We start from the raw sequence: 16,854 nt of genomic DNA on the forward strand, positions 1-16,854 counted from the left end.
CTCAATCTTGGGGACCAACAGTAGTTGAAAGAGAGGTGTCCAAGTGGAAAGCACTGGTTTTTCTTTGACACTAATATCAGGGGAGAGCGCGGACGCAGTCCCCCACTACCACAAATTATGCAGTCGAGATTCCCACATTTGAGGAATTCGCAGTGGTCAACACAGCCGGAGTGCAATGGCTGAGCCTCGCCCTGGGTGAACCACCTTTGTGATCATGGTATCTCCCCTGCCAGGTAAGTATAAGTTGGTAGTGACAGAGACAGGAGTGGTATTCCCAAACAGAGCACTTGGGGTGACGGTTCCCAGATGGCACCGTCCTCACAGATCAGTGAATTTAAAATCAGTGATCAGTGTGAAATGCAAAATAAAGGCACAATTGATGAGTAAACATATCAGTTGCTTGCCAAAAGTCTCAGCCAGTTGAGACTTGTACACAGAGGCAAACCAACTACCTAGACTACACCAATGAATTGGGTCACCAGTTATTTTTTTCACAAGATAAAGGTTGCACCGTTCCCGGAAGTGCTGCAATACCGGGTCAATGCTTGGAGTGAGCAGAGCAAGCCCGTTTTTCATCTCCCAGAGCTAAAAATCGGCTTAATATGTAGTCCTCATATAGAGGACATATCAGATATTAAACTGATAAGAACAGATACTACACTTGATCTTAGCCAAAAGGCCGAGAAGCGATGACACATGAATGTTTGCCTCCAGACCCAACGGACTAGCGCATCTCTCAAATGTCGGGGTGCGGCTCATACAAATGGGCGTGGCAGTCGCCTGTTACTTAACATCCCACTCCCCACGCAGCCTGTATTCTTAAAAATCTTTGATTTCCTTCCAATCAAAAGTGTAAGCTCTTGATGAACTCTTGTTGATTCCTTCCAATCAAAAGTGTAAGCTCTTGATTAACTCTTGTTGAATTCACTTATAATTCAGAGAGTGATTTCACTTTTAGGCACCTCTGTCTAAAAATGGAACTAACCCCAAACAGCCCTCAAAAATGATTCGTTTTTTTGCAATAAAAAGTGTAAGCTCCTGCCTAAATCTTGATTTCACTCTAAATTCAGACAGTAATTTGAGACTTGATCCAAAGCTCAACCAGAGACTCCAGGAATAAGTTTACTCAAATGACAGGCTCTTCCATCGTACTAATTTCTTTTTCTTACAAGTACATGAGGCTTAGCCAAATAGCAGAGCCTGGCAAAAAATAAGGTCAACTCATTGTTGTTCCTCTCCACGGAAGTCTTTAGTAAAAGGCGAAAGACTTATGCGTATTGAAGAGAAACCAAAGTCAGTAGCACAATCAGGTGAAAGGCAGCCCTATATCCCTGTGGAACAAGTAATCCCTCTTGCGGTAGGGAGTGGTTGAGCTGCGGGTGTCCAAAGCCTAACCCATTTCCCAGCCCCCTTTCCTCAAAAAATCTATGATTTCTTTTCAATCAAAAATTGTAAGGCCCTCCTGAAATGTTGTCTGTTTACTGTGAATTCAGACAATCATTCAGTGATTTAACACTCCAGTGGTGAGTAAACAGGTCCATTGTTGGCAAAGAAGCTCAATCTTGGGGACCAACAGTAGTTCAAAGAGATGTGTGCAAGTGAAAAGCACTGGTTTTTCTTTGACACTAATATCAGTGGAGAGTGCGGACGCAGTCCCCAACTACCACAAAAACACTGCCCTGCACTCTGAAAACTTCACACACAGGCTCAGGGCCACCACGGGAAGAGCATGCACGCAAGTACACACGTGCACGCACACACACACACACTCGGACTGAATGGGAGTCAATGGGAGCTTCCCCAGGGGAACCTCCTATTGGGCCCAAAATCTACAGTGGCCCCCCTGAGGGCCCCGGGAGGAGCTGGTCCAAATTTCAGCAGCCCAGCACCAACCAAGACAGAGTTGCAGGCAAAATCCAAACTCATTTCCCGGTTTGTAGTGGTCGGTTTCACAAATTCTTGGAGACCTGTCTTGGACTGACAGCCGCACTCTGCAAACTTCACACACAAGCTCAGGGCCACCATGGGTAGAGCATGCACACGAGCACACACGTGCAAGCTCCTGATGAACTCTTGTTGAATTCACTTTGAATTCAGACAGTGATTTCACTTTCAGGCACCTCTGTCCGAAAATGGAATCACCCAAAAACAAACCTCAAAAGTCATTGATTTTTTTTCAATCAAAAATTGTAAGGCCCTCCTGAAATGTTGTTGGTTTACTGTTAATTCAGACAATCACTCAGTGGTTTAACACTCCAGTGGTGAGTATACTGGTCCATTGTTGGCAAAGAGGCTCAATCTTGGGGACCAACAGTAGTTGAAAGAGATGTGTCCAAGTGGAAAGCACTGGTTTTTCTTTGACACTAATATCAGGGGAGAGCGCGGACGCAGTCCCCCACTACCACAAATTATGCAGTCGAGATTCCCACATTTGAGGAATTCGCAGAGGTCGAGTCCACAGTAGTGCAAAGTCTACAGTGACTGTAGACAGTTACGGGTTATGATTGGTCGACATGACTGTGGACTTCCAATCACATCACAGGAGCCGACTGTGGACGACCAATGAGAGACCTCTAAGGAGCGGACTGTGGACGACCAATGAGAGACCTCTACCCAAACGGTATCGTACGAGTCCGCCGGAGCTGAAAATAATTTATTCTTGACAATTATCAAGGATAATTATCAAGTCTAGCGGAAACAGCGAAACAGGCTATCATTGATAATTATTTTTAGCAATAATTATTTATACTGCCCTATCGTCGTTTGGAGGAGAGTTAATGTTTGCTAGCGAGCGAGCGAGCTGGCCAAGACGTCGTGCGGCAGGTAAAGTAACTTGGCAGCTAGTTCATGTTCAACCTCTCAGTAAAAAGTTCTGGTTTTACTCGCGATACTCCATAATAAACATCATTGTAAATTTTATTTGGTGTTATCCCACAAATAACGTTCAAGGCCAAGCTCTTGACGGTCATGTCAGGTAGCTACATTTCCAGCTAACTAAGTTACTTGACGGCTCATATCTCTCAGCGAAGCTGAAATCATAGTTCATAATGGTTCCATTACCCACCACTGAATATGATTTCTCAATATCCATGTCATCCTTTGGTAACAGATTAATCAAAGGGAATACAATCTTAAAGATTGATTAATTATCAGAGGAATCAGCTAGTCTCATAGGCCCAAGATTTATAATGTTATGATATACCAGTTCCCTTTATAATAACTCAAGAGATCCTTAATCTAAGTTATAACAGGGTTACAGCAGTTGTCATCCTGACCTGACACTTTATTCTCTTCTCCCCTGGGTGTTAAAATAAAAATCAATAGCCTGTTGTTCTCTGACATTCATTCTTACATTGTTCATATATTATTACAATATTTTAAACAATAGTAATATTTTTGTCGTTGTTGTGGGATTGCTCATTAGGAGATGGCGACCCCAGTAATCCGCGTCGTGAACCCAGATGCCCCTTGGCATCGGCAACAGGCTGTAGTGGTACCTACCAAAGAGGCCCGTGACTACAGGGAGAAGAGGATGGTCTTCCCCAAACCTCCAAGCCAGCTGCTGGAGCAGGCCTCTTCCCTGGCCTACGCAGAGCGGCTGCTTCGAGCAGAAGGAATCTCTGCACCATCACGTCAGCTGTGTCTGGGAAAGCTCGTTATTCCATTTGGCCAGTATGAAAATGCACCATTTCACTGGCTTGTGGCAAACGACGTGGGCTACGTGAAATAGTAAGAATGTTATAATATCGTTATCATGTTATTACCATTGTAGGCTATGCATTTTGAATATAGTTGGTATGAGCCTGTCTGTTTGCATAGATGAATTATGAGTGTTTATTTTTTTTCTTCATTATCTCAAGTGCAGTTATATTACTGATAGAAGTACTAAGTTAAAGTGTATGATTCCAGCATGCTCGACAAGCACAGACTGGAGGTTAGAAACCCACAGAGAAAAGGAAAGGTGGGGAACCACTTTATTCTTCTTCTTCTTACAATAGCAACACTTTTGGGGATGTTTCACTGGACAGGATGGGGATGAGAAGTTATAGTCTGAAAGAGATATATTGACATGTAAGTAGCTTCAAATGAAAATGATAAAATAAGGTGGACTTGACTTCATCACTTAATTAAATGTACTTAGTTACATTCCAGCTCAAGGTGAAGGTTTTACTCTCATGTGTACCAGCTGTGTACTAGTGTGGAGTTATTAAGACAAATTGACATTAAAACTTAACTTTGCTCTACTCAGGTCCCCATTGTGCAGCCCGGCCCTATCAGGTTTACCTGATGAGTGGCATTGCGCGGTGGAATTCGGACAGGAGTTCAGACGCCGTGTTTGGTGGCAAAGGACGGAACCACAGGACATACTCTGCACCGCTCATTGACCGCCTCAACACCCGCTGTCAGCAGCTGTTCGGCGAGACTGTGGAGGAGAATTTCCGGGCCCCCGCCAATGTTGCTTCCAACGAGTTGCTGGGGTTGGAATATTTATTCAGCCAAAGCACAGGTGAATCTGAACCATTTTCTCTCGTGGACATCATCAATGATGGACCTGGTCCAGAGGAGGAGGTGGTTCAGCATGGGCAGCCCAACCCAGATCCAGAAGCCGACGAAGCCTACCAGAGCGACGGGGAGGCTGGTGCCGACGTGTTGGATGCCATCCTGCCCCACATTAACCTCACCAGCAACGAAACCGCAACTGTGGACCCTCCAGCCTTTGTGAGTATATGTATATGTGGTCAAATGTAAATGCAATGCATTGATTGCTAACGTGATAACGTGCTCATTGGAACTTTTATATGGAAACTTGTCAACAGGTTGATGCCTGCAGTTCAAACCCGCTTCCTGGCTTTGAAAGGCTGGAAAAGTTCTGCTCTGCTCTGGTGGAAATCAGCCTTACAGAGGACAAGCTGACTCTTTCCACTGAGCAGAGGAACAAGGTCCTCGAAGCCTGGAACGCCGTGGAGGAGCACGACAAGCAGCCGCAGCAGTTCAACCAGCTCTACAGAACGCACTGGGGCAACACGCTCTACTGCCGCACTAAGAGAGACGATCTGGTTGATGCTGCTGTGATTCAGAAGCTTAAGATGGCTAAGCGCTACGCACCGGCTCAACAAGACGTCAGCGCTCAACACAACAGGCTGATGTACACACTGATTAAACTGCTGTGGCTGCGCTCCCCTCAAGGATCTCGCTGCAGTCCCGAGAAAAGCACAATTTGTAAGTCATATGAAAGAATCCAGCACCGGATTCTGGTGGAGGATCCGATCCTGTGCAAAGCTGGCATTCCCCTTCCAAAGATTAACATTAAAACCGTGCGGGACTTCATCCGACGTCAGGAGCGCCTCCTCAACATGAATGCCACAAAACAGTCCTCCACTGTAACGAAGATCACCTCAATTTCATCTGCTGACCTCCCTCCAGCACCCCACCAGCCGTCAGTCCTCCCTCCACCACTCTACCCTCTGATGGAGTACATGCCCACGCCCAGCACGGCAGGGACTAAGGTGTTGAAGGGAAGGACGGACATGATGATGCCTCTCTCCCGGCCTCAACCACCACTGCCACTCCTGAAACTGCCTGTTAAAACCACCCCTGCCACCTCCACCATCACCAGACCTCTGCCCTCCACATCTGTCTCCACAGCCAACATTGAGTGCGCTGGCCCCTCCACTCGGCATATATTGCCTGCGCATCCTCCACTGCCATCTCCGCCTACTGCTTGTGATTTAAGCTTACCATCCTGGGCAAGATCCACGCAGTACAAGCGAAAAAGTATGGATCAACCCTCTGCAGTTGGAGTCGAGGTGTCGCGGGTGCACAAACTCCCTCTATGTACATGCTGTGGCCGACCGACCCAGGGACATAAAAAATACAAAAGAAAGGTTTTCTGCCCTGTGACATTGATGTCAACTTCCAAGGGTCTGGACAAAACAGTGTACGACAGCTACGAACACTTCATTTCTGTTGTGGACAAACAGTGACAACCTGCATATTATGCAGTTGCATCACAGTGTTTTTTATATTGTATAGTTTAGATATTTGTGAAAATCCCGGTGCATATTGTTAATAGTTTAGATCGTAAAGATCCCTGTGCATGTTGTAAATAGTTTATATCTTAAAATACCTGTAAAATACCTGTGCATGTTGTAAATAGTGTAGATCTTAAAATACCTGTGCATGTTGTAAATAGTGTAGATCTTAAAATACCTGTGCATGTTGTAAATAGTGTAGATCTTAAAATACCTGTGCATGTTGTAAATAGTTTACATATTGTGTCTTTTATGACAGATGTACTGTTATATTTATGATTGTGCTCCCTTTTACTTGATAAAGCAGAATGTGTTACAGTGAAGCGTTGTGGAAAATTAATCATTATTTCCATTACAAATAAGAGACACAAATAAATATAGGGTGCCAGATTAAGTTTATAAGCCTTTATTAAAATATCTCATATGTTTTGAATAAAAACATTAGGCAGTTCTGAAATATCAAACCACTTCCAATTGTCATAAGGGAGTTTGAAAATAAAAAGGGTACACATTACATGTCAACACATATAAAACATTAACTCACAAGAATAGTTTTTATTTTAAATATGTTCAGAAACAGTAAATAAACAGCTACAAATATACTTTCTAGATTTTCTATTTCTGCACAATTCAATAATAACTTCAGGTATCACAATCTGAATCAGAAACCATTTATTGCCACGCATGTTACACAGAGAAATTTGAGTTGGTGAATTGGAATAAGATACTGCAAAATAAGAAAAAAAAGCAAGAACAATATAAACAGATAAGTATGTTAAACAAAATCGATGTCTATATGTTTCCATGGTGAGAGAAACCACTGTAGAAAATGTTTCAATAATGATCAAAATACAAACAACAAAACATTTCCCAGTCATGCAATCAATACAGATGATCATCAGTCTAAATGACACTAAAAGCAGGTAAGACATTTTGGACGCCTTTTAATTGACTATTTGAAGTGATATTGTTTGCATGTATTCCAGTGGTGGGAAGTCCATGTAGCAGTCCTGTAAAAAAGCAATAGAGTAAATAAAAACAATGTTGCATAATTGGATTAATCTATCAGCTCGGGCCAATAGAGAACTACCAGGAAGTAAACAAACATTAATCACACATTCCATGAATAGTCAGCTCAGGAGCCAATAGAGATCTACCAGGAAGTAAACAAACATTAATCAAACATTCCATGTGTAGTCCACCAGGAGGCGCTATTTTTGCAAGTTTTACTGTGGATTGTAAGCAAATGGTCTTCGATTGAATTGCACTACTGTACGGCTCACCCCCATTCGCAGTGGTCAACACAGCCGGAGTGCAATGGCTGAGCCTCGCCCTGGGTGAACCACCTTTGTGATCATGGTATCTCCCCTGCCAGGTAAGTATAAGTTGGTAGTGACAGAGACAGGAGTGGTATTCCCAAACAGAGCACTTGGGGTGACGGTTCCCAGAAGGCACCGTCCTCACAGATCAGTGAATTTAAAATCAGTGATCAGTGTGAAATGCAAAATAAAGGCACAATTGATGAGTAAACATATCAGTTGCTTGCCAAAAGTCTCAGCCAGTTGAGACTTGTACACAGAGGCAAACCAACTACCTAGACTACACCAATGAATTGGGTCACCAGTTATTTTTTTCACAAGATAAAGGTTGCACCGTTCCCGGAAGTGCTGCAATACCGGGTCAATGCTTGGAGTGAGCAGAGCAAGCCCGTTTTTCATCTCCCAGAGCTAAAAATCGGCTTAATATGTAGTCCTCATATAGAGGACATATCAGATATTAAACTGATAAGAACAGATACTACACTTGATCTTAGCCAAAAGGCCGAGAAGCGATGACACATGAATGTTTGCCTCCAGACCCAACGGACTAGCGCATCTCTCAAATGTCGGGGTGCGGCTCATACAAATGGGCGTGGCAGTCGCCTGTTACTTAACATCCCACTCCCCACGCAGCCTGTATTCTTAAAAATCTTTGATTTCCTTCCAATCAAAAGTGTAAGCTCTTGATGAACTCTTGTTGATTCCTTCCAATCAAAAGTGTAAGCTCTTGATTAACTCTTGTTGAATTCACTTATAATTCAGAGAGTGATTTCACTTTTAGGCACCTCTGTCTAAAAATGGAACTAACCCCAAACAGCCCTCAAAAATGATTCGTTTTTTTGCAATAAAAAGTGTAAGCTCCTGCCTAAATCTTGATTTCACTCTAAATTCAGACAGTAATTTGAGACTTGATCCAAAGCTCAACCAGAGACTCCAGGAATAAGTTTACTCAAATGACAGGCTCTTCCATCGTACTAATTTCTTTTTCTTACAAGTACATGAGGCTTAGCCAAATAGCAGAGCCTGGCAAAAAATAAGGTCAACTCATTGTTGTTCCTCTCCACGGAAGTCTTTAGTAAAAGGCGAAAGACTTATGCGTATTGAAGAGAAACCAAAGTCAGTAGCACAATCAGGTGAAAGGCAGCCCTATATCCCTGTGGAACAAGTAATCCCTCTTGCGGTAGGGAGTGGTTGAGCTGCGGGTGTCCAAAGCCTAACCCATTTCCCAGCCCCCTTTCCTCAAAAAATCTATGATTTCTTTTCAATCAAAAATTGTAAGGCCCTCCTGAAATGTTGTCTGTTTACTGTGAATTCAGACAATCATTCAGTGATTTAACACTCCAGTGGTGAGTAAACAGGTCCATTGTTGGCAAAGAAGCTCAATCTTGGGGACCAACAGTAGTTCAAAGAGATGTGTGCAAGTGAAAAGCACTGGTTTTTCTTTGACACTAATATCAGTGGAGAGTGCGGACGCAGTCCCCAACTACCACAAAAACACTGCCCTGCACTCTGAAAACTTCACACACAGGCTCAGGGCCACCACGGGAAGAGCATGCACGCAAGTACACACGTGCACGCACACACACACACACTCGGACTGAATGGGAGTCAATGGGAGCTTCCCCAGGGGAACCTCCTATTGGGCCCAAAATCTACAGTGGCCCCCCTGAGGGCCCCAGGAGGAGCTGGTCCAAATTTCAGAAGCCCAGCACCAACCAAGACAGAGTTGCAGGCAAAATCCAAACTCATTTCCCGGTTTGTAGTGGTCGGTTTCACAAATTATTGGACTGACAGCCGCACTCTGCAAACTTCACACACAAGCTCAGGGCCACCATGGGTAGAGCATGCACACGAGCACACACGTGCAAGCTCCTGATGAACTCTTGTTGAATTCACTTTGAATTCAGACAGTGATTTCACTTTCAGGCACCTCTTTCCGACAATGGAATCACCCAAAAACAAACCTCAAAAGTCATTGATTTTTTTTCAATCAAAAATTGTAAGGCCCTCCTGAAATGTTGTTGGTTTACTGTTAATTCAGACAATCACTCAGTGGTTTAACACTCCAGTGGTGAGTATACTGGTCCATTGTTGGCAAAGAGGCTCAATCTTGGGGACCAACAGTAGTTGAAAGAGATGTGTCCAAGTGGAAAGCACTGGTTTTTCTTTGACACTAATATCAGGGGAGAGCGCGGACGCAGTCCCCCACTACCACAAATTATGCAGTCGAGATTCCCACATTTGAGGAATTCGCAGTGGTCAACACAGCCGGAGTGCAATGGCTGAGCCTCGCCCTGGGTGAACCACCTTTGTGATCATGGTATCTCCCCTGCCAGGTAAGTATAAGTTGGTAGTGACAGAGACAGGAGTGGTATTCCCAAACAGAGCACTTGGGGTGACGGTTCCCAGATGGCACAGTCCTCACAGATCAGTGAATTTAAAATCAGTGATCAGTGTGAAATGCAAAATAAAGGCACAATTGATGAGTAAACATATCAGTTGCTTGCCAAAAGTCTCAGCCAGTTGAGACTTGTACACAGAGGCAAACCAACTACCTAGACTACACCAATGAATTGGGTCACCAGTTATTTTTTTCACAAGATAAAGGTTGCACCGTTCCCGGAAGTGCTGCAATACCGGGTAAATGCTTGGAGTGAGCAGAGCAAGCCCCTTTTTCATCTCCCAGAGCTAAAAATCGGCTTAATATGTAGTCCTCATATAGAGGACATATCAGATATTAAACTGATAAGAACAGATACTACACTTGGTCTTAGCCAAAAGGCCGAGAAGCGATGACACATGAATGTTTGCCTCCAGACCCAACGGACTAGCGCATCTCTCAAATGTCGGGGTGCGGCTCATACAAATGGGCGTGGCAGTCGCCTGTTACTTAACATCCCACTCCCCACGCAGCCTGTATTCTTAAAAATCTTTGATTTCCTTCCAATCAAAAGTGTAAGCTCTTGATGAACTCTTGTTGATTCCTTCCAATCAAAAGTGTAAGCTCTTGATGAACTCTTGTTGAATTCACTTCTAATTCAGAGAGTGATTTCACTTTTAGGCACCTCTGTCTAAAAATGGAACTAACCCCAAACAGCCCTCAAAAATGATTCGTTTTTTTGCAATAAAAAGTGTAAGCTCCTGCCTAAATCTTGATTTCACTCTAAATTCAGACAGTAATTTGAGACTTGATCCAAAGCTCAACCAGAGACTCCAGGAATAAGTTTACTCAAATGACAGGCTCTTCCATCGTACTAATTTCTTTTTCTTACAAGTACATGAGGCTTAGCCAAATAGCAGAGCCTGGCAAAAAATAAGGTCAACTCATTGTTGTTCCTCTCCACGGAAGTCTTTAGTAAAAGGCGAAAGACTTATGCGTATTGAAGAGAAACCAAAGTCAGTAGCACAATCAGGTGAAAGGCAGCCCTATATCCCTGTGGAACAAGTAATCCCTCTTGCGGTAGGGAGTGGTTGAGCTGCGGGTGTCCAAAGCCTAACCCATTTCCCAGCCCCCTTTCCTCAAAAAATCTATGATTTCTTTTCAATCAAAAATTGTAAGGCCCTCCTGAAATGTTGTCTGTTTACTTTGAATTCAGACAATCATTCAGTGATTTAACACTCCAGTGGTGAGTAAACAGGTCCATTGTTGGCAAAGAAGCTCAATCTTGGGGACCAACAGTAGTTCAAAGAGATGTGTGCAAGTGAAAAGCACTGGTTTTTCTTTGACACTAATATCAGTGGAGAGTGCGGACTGCCCTGCACTCTGAAAACTTCACACACAGGCTCAGGGCCACCACGGGAAGAGCATGCACGCAAGTACACACGTGCACGCACACACACACACACTCGGACTGAATGGGAGTCAATGGGAGCTTCCCCAGGGGAACCTCCTATTGGGCCCAAAATCTACAGTGGCCCCCCTGAGGGCCCCGGGAGGAGCTGGTCCAAATTTCAGCAGCCCAGCACCAACCAAGACAGAGTTGCAGGCAAAATCCAAACTCATTTCCCGGTTTGTAGTGGTCGGTTTCACAAATTCTTGGAGACCTGTCTTGGACTGACAGCCGCACTCTGCAAACTTCACACACAAGCTCAGGGCCACCATGGGTAGAGCATGCACACGAGCACACACGTGCAAGCTCCTGATGAACTCTTGTTGAATTCACTTTGAATTCAGACAGTGATTTCACTTTCAGGCACCTCTGTCCGAAAATGGAATCACCCAAAAACAAACCTCAAAAGTCATTGATTTTTTTTCAATCAAAAATTGTAAGGCCCTCCTGAAATGTTGTTGGTTTACTGTTAATTCAGACAATCACTCAGTGGTTTAACACTCCAGTGGTGAGTATACTGGTCCATTGTTGGCAAAGAGGCTCAATCTTGGGGACCAACAGTAGTTGAAAGAGATGTGTCCAAGTGGAAAGCACTGGTTTTTCTTTGACACTAATATCAGGGGAGAGCGCGGACGCAGTCCCCCACTACCACAAATTATGCAGTCGAGATTCCCACATTTGAGGAATTCGCAGAGGTCGAGTCCACAGTAGTGCAAAGTCTACAGTGACTGTAGACAGTTACGGGTTATGATTGGTCGACATGACTGTGGACTTCCAATCACATCACAGGAGCCGACTGTGGACGACCAATGAGAGACCTCTAAGGAGCGGACTGTGGACGACCAATGAGAGACCTCTACCCAAACGGTATCGTACGAGTCCGCCGGAGCTGAAAATAATTTATTCTTGACAATTATCAAGGATAATTATCAAGTCTAGCGGAAACAGCGAAACAGGCTATCATTGATAATTATTTTTAGCAATAATTATTTATACTGCCCTATCGTCGTTTGGAGGAGAGTTAATGTTTGCTAGCGAGCGAGCGAGCTGGCCAAGACGTCGTGCGGCAGGTAAAGTAACTTGGCAGCTAGTTCATGTTCAACCTCTCAGTAAAAAGTTCTGGTTTTACTCGCGATACTCCATAATAAACATCATTGTAAATTTTATTTGGTGTTATCCCACAAATAACGTTCAAGGCCAAGCTCTTGACGGTCATGTCAGGTAGCTACATTTCCAGCTAACTAAGTTACTTGACGGCTCATATCTCTCAGCGAAGCTGAAATCATAGTTCATAATGGTTCCATTACCCACCACTGAATATGATTTCTCAATATCCATGTCATCCTTTGGTAACAGATTAATCAAAGGGAATACAATCTTAAAGATTGATTAATTATCAGAGGAATCAGCTAGTCTCATAGGCCCAAGATTTATAATGTTATGATATACCAGTTCCCTTTATAATAACTCAAGAGATCCTTAATCTAAGTTATAACAGGGTTACAGCAGTTGTCATCCTGACCTGACACTTTATTCTCTTCTCCCCTGGGTGTTAAAATAAAAATCAATAGCCTGTTGTTCTCTGACATTCATTCTTACATTGTTCATATATTATTACAATATTTTAAACAATAGTAATATTTTTGTCGTTGTTGTGGGATTGCTCATTAGGAGATGGCGACCCCAGTAATCCGCGTCGTGAACCCAGATGCCCCTTGGCATCGGCAACAGGCTGTAGTGGTACCTACCAAAGAGGCCCGTGACTACAGGGAGAAGAGGATGGTCTTCCCCAAACCTCCAAGCCAGCTGCTGGAGCAGGCCTCTTCCCTGGCCTACGCAGAGCGGCTGCTTCGAGCAGAAGGAATCTCTGCACCATCACGTCAGCTGTGTCTGGGAAAGCTCGTTATTCCATTTGGCCAGTATGAAAATGCACCATTTCACTGGCTTGTGGCAAACGACGTGGGCTACGTGAAATAGTAAGAATGTTATAATATCGTTATCATGTTATTACCATTGTAGGCTATGCATTTTGAATATAGTTGGTATGAGCCTGTCTGTTTGCATAGATGAATTATGAGTGTTTATTTTTTTTCTTCATTATCTCAAGTGCAGTTATATTACTGATAGAAGTACTAAGTTAAAGTGTATGATTCCAGCATGCTCGACAAGCACAGACTGGAGGTTAGAAACCCACAGAGAAAAGGAAAGGTGGGGAACCACTTTATTCTTCTTCTTCTTACAATAGCAACACTTTTGGGGATGTTTCACTGGACAGGATGGGGATGAGAAGTTATAGTCTGAAAGAGATATATTGACATGTAAGTAGCTTCAAATGAAAATGATAAAATAAGGTGGACTTGACTTCATCACTTAATTAAATGTACTTAGTTACATTCCAGCTCAAGGTGAAGGTTTTACTCTCATGTGTACCAGCTGTGTACTAGTGTGGAGTTATTAAGACAAATTGACATTAAAACTTAACTTTGCTCTACTCAGGTCCCCATTGTGCAGCCCGGCCCTATCAGGTTTACCTGATGAGTGGCATTGCGCGGTGGAATTCGGACAGGAGTTCAGACGCCGTGTTTGGTGGCAAAGGACGGAACCACAGGACATACTCTGCACCGCTCATTGACCGCCTCAACACCCGCTGTCAGCAGCTGTTCGGCGAGACTGTGGAGGAGAATTTCCGGGCCCCCGCCAATGTTGCTTCCAACGAGTTGCTGGGGTTGGAATATTTATTCAGCCAAAGCACAGGTGAATCTGAACCATTTTCTCTCGTGGACATCATCAATGATGGACCTGGTCCAGAGGAGGAGGTGGTTCAGCATGGGCAGCCCAACCCAGATCCAGAAGCCGACGAAGCCTACCAGAGCGACGGGGAGGCTGGTGCCGACGTGTTGGATGCCATCCTGCCCCACATTAACCTCACCAGCAACGAAACCGCAACTGTGGACCCTCCAGCCTTTGTGAGTATATGTATATGTGGTCAAATGTAAATGCAATGCATTGATTGCTAACGTGATAACGTGCTCATTGGAACTTTTATATGGAAACTTGTCAACAGGTTGATGCCTGCAGTTCAAACCCGCTTCCTGGCTTTGAAAGGCTGGAAAAGTTCTGCTCTGCTCTGGTGGAAATCAGCCTTACAGAGGACAAGCTGACTCTTTCCACTGAGCAGAGGAACAAGGTCCTCGAAGCCTGGAACGCCGTGGAGGAGCACGACAAGCAGCCGCAGCAGTTCAACCAGCTCTACAGAACGCACTGGGGCAACACGCTCTACTGCCGCACTAAGAGAGACGATCTGGTTGATGCTGCTGTGATTCAGAAGCTTAAGATGGCTAAGCGCTACGCACCGGCTCAACAAGACGTCAGCGCTCAACACAACAGGCTGATGTACACACTGATTAAACTGCTGTGGCTGCGCTCCCCTCAAGGATCTCGCTGCAGTCCCGAGAAAAGCACAATTTGTAAGTCATATGAAAGAATCCAGCACCGGATTCTGGTGGAGGATCCGATCCTGTGCAAAGCTGGCATTCCCCTTCCAAAGATTAACATTAAAACCGTGCGGGACTTCATCCGACGTCAGGAGCGCCTCCTCAACATGAATGCCACAAAACAGTCCTCCACTGTAACGAAGATCACCTCAATTTCATCTGCTGACCTCCCTCCAGCACCCCACCAGCCGTCAGTCCTCCCTCCACCACTCTACCCTCTGATGGAGTACATGCCCACGCCCAGCACGGCAGGGACTAAGGTGTTGAAGGGAAGGACGGACATGATGATGCCTCTCTCCCGGCCTCAACCACCACTGCCACTCCTGAAACTGCCTGTTAAAACCACCCCTGCCACCTCCACCATCACCAGACCTCTGCCCTCCACATCTGTCTCCACAGCCAACATTGAGTGCGCTGGCCCCTCCACTCGGCATATATTGCCTGCGCATCCTCCACTGCCATCTCCGCCTACTGCTTGTGATTTAAGCTTACCATCCTGGGCAAGATCCACGCAGTACAAGCGAAAAAGTATGGATCAACCCTCTGCAGTTGGAGTCGAGGTGTCGCGGGTGCACAAACTCCCTCTATGTACATGCTGTGGCCGACCGACCCAGGGACATAAAAAATACAAAAGAAAGGTTTTCTGCCCTGTGACATTGATGTCAACTTCCAAGGGTCTGGACAAAACAGTGTACGACAGCTACGAACACTTCATTTCTGTTGTGGACAAACAGTGACAACCTGCATATTATGCAGTTGCATCACAGTGTTTTTTATATTGTATAGTTTAGATATTTGTGAAAATCCCGGTGCATATTGTTAATAGTTTAGATCGTAAAGATCCCTGTGCATGTTGTAAATAGTTTATATCTTAAAATACCTGTAAAATACCTGTGCATGTTGTAAATAGTGTAGATCTTAAAATACCTGTGCATGTTGTAAATAGTGTAGATCTTAAAATACCTGTGCATGTTGTAAATAGTGTAGATCTTAAAATACCTGTGCATGTTGTAAATAGTTTACATATTGTGTCTTTTATGACAGATGTACTGTTATATTTATGATTGTGCTCCCTTTTACTTGATAAAGCAGAATGTGTTACAGTGAAGCGTTGTGGAAAATTAATCATTATTTCCATTACAAATAAGAGACACAAATAAATATAGGGTGCCAGATTAAGTTTATAAGCCTTTATTAAAATATCTCATATGTTTTGAATAAAAACATTAGGCAGTTCTGAAATATCAAACCACTTCCAATTGTCATAAGGGAGTTTGAAAATAAAAAGGGTACACATTACATGTCAACACATATAAAACATTAACTCACAAGAATAGTTTTTATTTTAAATAAGTTCAGAAACAGTAAATAAACAGCTACAAATATACTTTCTAGATTTTCTATTTCTGCACAATTCAATAATAACTTCAGGTATCACAATCTGAATCAGAAACCATTTATTGCCACGCATGTTACACAGAGAAATTTGAGTTGGTGAATTGGAATAAGATACTGCAAAATAAGAAAAAAAAGCAAGAACAATATAAACAGATAAGTATGTTAAACAAAATCGATGTCTATATGTTTCCATGGTGAGAGAAACCACTGTAGAAAATGTTTCAATAATGATCAAAATACAAACAACAAAACATTTCCCAGTCATGCAATCAATACAGATGATCATCAGTCTAAATGACACTAAAAGCAGGTAAGACATTTTGGACGCCTTTTAATTGACTATTTGAAGTGATATTGTTTGCATGTATTCCAGTGGTGGGAAGTCCATGTAGCAGTCCTGTAAAAAAGCAATAGAGTAAATAAAAACAATGTTGCATAATTGGATTAATCTATCAGCTCGGGCCAATAGAGAACTACCAGGAAGTAAACAAACATTAATCACACATTCCATGAATAGTCAGCTCAGGAGCCAATAGAGATCTACCAGGAAGTAAACAAACATTAATCAAACATTCCATGTGTAGTCCACCAGGAGGCGCTATTTTTGCAAGTTTTACTGTGGATTGTAAGCAAATGGTCTTCGATTGAATTGCACTACTGTACGGCTCACCCCCATTCGCAGAGGTCGAGTCCACAGTAGTGCAAAGTCTACAGTGACTGTAGACAGTTACGGGTTATGATTGGTCGACATGACTGTGGACTTCCAATCACATCACAGGAG

At 43.7% G+C, this 16,854-nt stretch overlaps 9 non-coding genes across 9 annotated transcripts; all 9 read right to left on the bottom strand.

Annotated features, from left to right (window-relative positions):
- Window positions 1–77: 77 nt before the first annotated feature.
- On the bottom strand, window positions 78–241 carry LOC134109757 (U1 spliceosomal RNA). Its single transcript, XR_009943160.1, has one exon. It is a non-coding gene; the product is annotated as a U1 spliceosomal RNA (small nuclear RNA).
- Window positions 242–500: 259 nt separating this feature from the next.
- Window positions 501–691, bottom strand: LOC134109603 (U2 spliceosomal RNA). Its single transcript, XR_009943012.1, has one exon. It is a non-coding gene; the product is annotated as a U2 spliceosomal RNA (small nuclear RNA).
- A 490-nt stretch (window positions 692–1,181) lies between these two features.
- LOC134109676 (U5 spliceosomal RNA) lies at window positions 1,182–1,297 on the bottom strand. Its single transcript, XR_009943078.1, has one exon. It is a non-coding gene; the product is annotated as a U5 spliceosomal RNA (small nuclear RNA).
- A 5,954-nt stretch (window positions 1,298–7,251) lies between these two features.
- LOC134109528 (U1 spliceosomal RNA) lies at window positions 7,252–7,415 on the bottom strand. The gene has a single exon (XR_009942936.1). It is a non-coding gene; the product is annotated as a U1 spliceosomal RNA (small nuclear RNA).
- A 259-nt stretch (window positions 7,416–7,674) lies between these two features.
- LOC134109604 (U2 spliceosomal RNA) lies at window positions 7,675–7,865 on the bottom strand. The gene has a single exon (XR_009943013.1). It is a non-coding gene; the product is annotated as a U2 spliceosomal RNA (small nuclear RNA).
- Window positions 7,866–8,355: 490 nt separating this feature from the next.
- On the bottom strand, window positions 8,356–8,471 carry LOC134109677 (U5 spliceosomal RNA). The gene has a single exon (XR_009943079.1). It is a non-coding gene; the product is annotated as a U5 spliceosomal RNA (small nuclear RNA).
- A 1,060-nt stretch (window positions 8,472–9,531) lies between these two features.
- Window positions 9,532–9,695, bottom strand: LOC134109758 (U1 spliceosomal RNA). The gene has a single exon (XR_009943161.1). It is a non-coding gene; the product is annotated as a U1 spliceosomal RNA (small nuclear RNA).
- Window positions 9,696–9,954: 259 nt separating this feature from the next.
- LOC134109611 (U2 spliceosomal RNA) lies at window positions 9,955–10,145 on the bottom strand. Its single transcript, XR_009943020.1, has one exon. It is a non-coding gene; the product is annotated as a U2 spliceosomal RNA (small nuclear RNA).
- Window positions 10,146–10,635: 490 nt separating this feature from the next.
- On the bottom strand, window positions 10,636–10,751 carry LOC134109678 (U5 spliceosomal RNA). The gene has a single exon (XR_009943080.1). It is a non-coding gene; the product is annotated as a U5 spliceosomal RNA (small nuclear RNA).
- Between the last annotated feature and the right edge of the window lie 6,103 nt (window positions 10,752–16,854).

Source organism: Pungitius pungitius, unplaced genomic scaffold (assembly GCF_949316345.1).
Source record: "Pungitius pungitius unplaced genomic scaffold, fPunPun2.1 scaffold_38, whole genome shotgun sequence".
Lineage (NCBI taxonomy): Eukaryota > Metazoa > Chordata > Actinopteri > Perciformes > Gasterosteidae > Pungitius > Pungitius pungitius.